At 37.6% G+C, this 5295-nt stretch overlaps 1 long non-coding RNA gene across 1 annotated transcript; it reads left to right on the forward strand.

The window, feature by feature from the left end:
• The first annotated feature begins 336 nt into the window (after positions 1 to 336).
• On the forward strand, positions 337 to 1359 carry LOC131249249 (uncharacterized). Its single transcript, XR_009172779.1, has 2 exons — positions 337 to 1094; positions 1185 to 1359. It is a non-coding gene; the product is annotated as an uncharacterized LOC131249249 (long non-coding RNA).
• The last annotated feature ends 3936 nt before the right edge of the window (positions 1360 to 5295 follow it).

Genomic DNA, 5295 nt, shown 5'->3' on the forward strand with positions numbered 1-5295 from the left:
ATTTGCCAAGATGTTGAGGTCATTCCCTATTAAAAAAAATTACAAAATTAATGGACAAAGTGGATATATCAAATGCATCATGATGGACCCCATAAAGCCCTTGACAAGATCGTCCGTCCAGAACCCATCAGACGTACGAATGTGGAGGGGCTATGAAGGATGGTACAATAGCTACGGTCTATAGGGCTTTTAGTTATGGTCTAAAACCGTAGCATGACCGTAGCAGATACAAATGCGGAATCCACCCTGCCTTTTTATTTTCCCCCTCTCACGAAAAGTTTCATTTCCCTCCACCCCTTGGAAAAAAAACCCGTTCCCTCTCTCGATCTCCAGCACCCCTTCTCTCTCTCTCTCTCTCTCTCTCTCGATCTCCCACACCCCTTGTGAATGCGTTAAAACTTCTTCAACCTTCTATAGAAACCCCAACCTCAGATTCTTCCTCTCTGAATTTCCGAAAACAAAAATGAAAGAGAGATTAAATAAGATCTCTCTCTCACAAAAATTGGATCGGAGAAAACGAAGCAGTCACTGCAGTGGAACGATAATGTCGACGAGGAGCAGCTCAGCTTCTTCCAAGCATCCTTTAAACCTCACTTCTCCCAATACCAAATGCTCCAAGGTTCTCTCATCTTTAGGGTTTCTCTCTCTCTCTTTGTTTTTTTCTATTTCCAGCGTTTTGATTTTGATGAGGGATTTGCAAAACATCAGATGGATATTCCACCTTTGCTAAACGATGCCGGCAACACCAGTTGTACACTTCAAAGTGATTTGTCTTCTCTTCAAGAAGGCCCTCAACTTCCCTTCGATCCGACCCCTGTCAGCGTGCTGAAGGAGAAATCTAACCAGGGCACCGACAGATTGGTGTGAAGGGTGAAGATTTTCCAGTTTTAAAAATGTTTTTCAGCTAAGAATGTTTGTTTTTATTTCTATTGAAGTCTCCACTTTTATCTCCAAATAATATTTCTTGGAGATTGGTGTGAAGGGTGAAGATTTTCTGTTTCCTTCTCATATTAGAAGGAATCCTTTGCAGTGCTCTTGACAGAAATTCATTCCCACATGAATTCCAATTTGGTTTCAGTACATCTGCATTTCAGGTATACTTCACATTCCAAAAAAAAAAACACTCTGTTGTTGTTGTTTTCTTTTATAAAATGTTGTTTTTTTCTTTTTTATTTAAATTTTAGGTGGAAGGAGCAGCTCTTGAAGATGGGAGGGGTGTAAGCATCTGGGATACTCTCTGTTCTCTTCCTGGTAAATAACCAAAATGCCTTTTTCTTTTCTATTTTTTTTTGTGGGTATTTTACTATTTCTTCTCTTGAGCTTTTCTGTAATTATTACGATGACTGGTGTTGGATTTTTTTAATGTTTTTAGGGAAGATATTGGGTGGAGGAAATAAAGATGTAGCAGCTGATGTATATCATCAATATAAGGTATTTGCACTTTATTTGAATTTGAGGGGACATGAATTTCCTATTTGGGGCCCACTATTATGTCTATGTGGCATCCACTCTGTTAATGATCTCAAGAATTACAGTGTGGTATTGAATTTGTTGAGTTGCTAGAGGATGACCCAAATTCAAAGGCTAAAGTCTCAATGTATACAGATGTATTCGAGCAAATCCCTCATGAACATGCCCGATCCAAGAATCAAGTTCCACTCATCAGGTGGGACGTGGATGTATGAGAAAAGTGAATCAAGTGCCACCTAAAGAGTGTTCCAAATCCCTCTCACAGGCGTTGTATTTAGTTGTAGAAGGGGCACATCACATCCATGGTTCTTGAGTCGGCTATGGTGCTGCTGGATTTCTTAGGGATGTCTTTCAAGTCAATGACAAGAGATTGGATTCTACTATTTTTGGTTAGATGTCTCTGGGTTGTAGGTCTGCCCATCATTTTCTTTCCTGTTCTTCTTTAGTTTTTTTTTTTTTTTTTTTTTCCTATTGCTTGTTTGGCCTCGAGTTCTCTTCAAAAAAAAAAAGCATTGCAATTCTGGGTTGTTTGGGTTAGATATGGCCCATTTAAAGGCTATGTTGCAGAGGGATCCTTAACTCCTTACACATTTCAGTAAGTGCACCTGTACAAATGATAGATTGGTACTTTCATGCAAACAATCACTGAGAAGTTTGGACTCCATTTGGGGGATTCAGGAAAATCCAGATTAATCCTTAATCTCAGGCCCCTACCCTCCCATTGCACCATTAGAAAAAACTAGAAGAATACTCTTCTTTCACTATCCCCCAAAATCGAGATTAAGGATTAACTCTCTCTAAACTAGGAATAAATACTAGGAAAACTAGTATGCGGATATAATTTGTTGTACAAGTTAAACAAAAATGAAGATTAACCTAAATTTTTTGCTTGAAAATAAGAAACTAAATATATTTAGCTAGAGACCATTAAGATATTATTCAGGTCTTGATACATCATGATGCCACCATTCCTCTAATGTTTAGCTAGAGACCGTTAATTGCACAATATTCTATTCCATTGCTCTTACAGGGATGCATGTTTGTGGATTTTAATGCTTTGTGATGGACTAGAATTTTTCTGAGGATTACAATATATGGGTCCCTTGGGTTCCAAAATATCATCTAAAATTACTGAGTGCCTTGATTAAGAAAGAGCAATAGTTTGTCTTTTAGCCCATCAAAAAGGTGGCAAACCATTTTTGTCATCGCATGAAGGTAATTAAACAACCAAATGGTGCCCCACCTTCTTTGTAGATGGGGTAGATGCGGAGTAGTGATCTTTGCTATAAAAAAAAGTTGAGCATGTAAATTACCTTTAGAATGATAGTTTGGCAATGAAACAGCCAAAAGCTACCTTTTAGTTGTTGTAAAAAAAAAAGGAAAGAAAAAGAAAATACCTGTAGAATGATAGTTTTATAGAGTTTTGTGTGTGTGTGTGTGTGTGTGTGTGTGTGTGTGTGTGTGGCTCATGTTCATTTTGCCTTGTTCCAGTCCAAAGAGATCAAGGAGAGACGGGAAACCAGCTACAGAGAGAATATCTTCCAACAACCATAATGTTGAGATTGCCAATCCATCAAGTGCTGATCAAAAGCATCGTAGGCAGTTACAAGATGCTTTGCCCCTTGAGGCTCCACTAGCACCTGACTCTAAGACAAGGCTTAATGTAGTCAACAAAGGATCAGAAAAGAAGACTGAAGAACCACCAGATGCCACTAAGCGATCTTCCAACCCGACTAAAGTACCCTGCTCTCGATCTTATTTCTAGGTTTTGTGTCTATTTCTACACCATTGCTACAATCATCATCATCATAAGCATCTTAGCCTTTCTTCCAGCAATTAGGGATCGACTTTCAAATGCTATATTATGTTCTTTGGAATCGGCCACAGCAGTCTCACAATTACCATTCATGGTCATCTAGTGAATGCTTTAGATGCAAATATTTTAAATTGACTCATTGAGTGGACTTGACCCTGCTGGACAGCCAGTCGAGATTATGGGTTTTTGAAATACATTTGCAATCCATAGGACTACGGTTAATATTATAAGAGGAATTACATGATCTTTGGTGCTGGGACGTGCTTACACTCATCCTTTGCTACAACCCGTTGTTTAAATGTGCATGTCTTCCTTTCTCATGTTTGCTCTGTGGTCTGACAATTGACAAGTGCTTCCTTGTGTGAAATGGATCCTACTACTCCCACAAAATATATTTAGTTTCCTATTTTCAAGCAAAAATTTAGGTTAATCTTCATTTTTGTTTAACTTGTACAGCAAATTATATCTGCATACTAGTTTTGCTAGTCTTTATTCCTAGTTTAGAGGGACTAAGCCTATAGATGAACAAGCCTATATACTGGCCTCATAACTATGGGCTCATATGGACCCATAGGACCACTATCTGTGCTAAACAACCCAAATGTGTGGTCCTATGGATCCATATGAGCCCACAACGTAAACTTTTACTCAACTAATTGCATCCACAGGCCTCATAGATGAATTAGCATATACAACAAAACTAACTGCATATGCTACTAGTGGATCCATAAATAGATCATACTGCTTATTAGGCCCCACAGGCTGATCTAACAGCCATTAGGGCCTCATTATCAATCAAAAATTGTTTGACCCAACTTTGATTGTCGTGTGTCTACATGTATGAATGGTGGTCCGTATGTAACATTGATGCTCTGTTGAGATCATGGGAAACAAACTCTACATAGGCTAGAATGAACTGTCAATTGCAAGAATCTTCTACATAAATCTGTTGTTTAAGAGTCTAGATTCCTAGATCAGTTGGATCTTAACATAACATATTTAATTCTACCTTTTGTTGCTACTCTTACTCCTATAGCCACAACCACTTCTTACTACATGGAGTATAATTATGTGCTAAAAATTTCTCACCCATGAGATTATAGCACTTACTAGTGGTACTAACACTTTCTCATCCATGTGATTATAGTACTTCTAATTAAGTTGCAACCCTTTAAGATAGAAATACCATAAAGAAGACACTTAGCTAAGCAACCCATGTCAATTTTACCTCTCTTATGATCCTGGGTACACGAAATAAGGATATATGATCCTTGACCATGGGATATGCACACTATCCTTGTTCTTCGGTTTGCACAAGTAGGGCCCATGCGTCCATGGTTCAGATTGTTAATCTGATTGACCCACCACTGATGGACAATCCCCCAAAGTATCATTGGAAGATCCTACCATCCAATCTTTGACCTTTTATTAGATGAACATCAACCATTCTTCGATTTCTATTATTAACTACTTATTTGCAAGCCCTCAACTGAAGGGCTGCGATTGTCCTATTCTTCTTTAGCTTGCCTTTTGTTGTTACTTGTCTAGCTTCGAGTTCTTCTCTTTAAAAAAGAAAAAAACATTGCAATTCTAGGCTGTTTGGGTTAGATATGGCCCATTTAAAGGCTATGTTGCAGAGGGGTAATGTATTATTATTATTATCATTGAATAAATATTCTTTTTTCATGTTTCTTAGTTTAGTTTGATTTGGTAGCAGATTTGCAAAGAGGGTTTTTTCATGGTAGCTAACATTTGGCAAAAGGATTGTTGGTGTCCTTCTCACAATCCATACATACAAATACATGGTATTCTTGATAGATAACAATTTTAGAAAATTACAAACATATTATAATTATATAATAACAAAAAAGAAGAAGAAGAAGAAGATAAACTAATTGTTGCCTCAATAGCTGTCTACATGTCCCATGCATGTTTAACATGGCCATATTTATTTGAAATGGAGGGTTTCTTATATAGATAACTAGGTGGAGTTGATATTCCATTTCTTC

This window comes from Magnolia sinica, chromosome 1, assembly GCF_029962835.1.
Source record: "Magnolia sinica isolate HGM2019 chromosome 1, MsV1, whole genome shotgun sequence".
NCBI classification, from domain to species: Eukaryota; Viridiplantae; Streptophyta; class Magnoliopsida; order Magnoliales; family Magnoliaceae; genus Magnolia; species Magnolia sinica.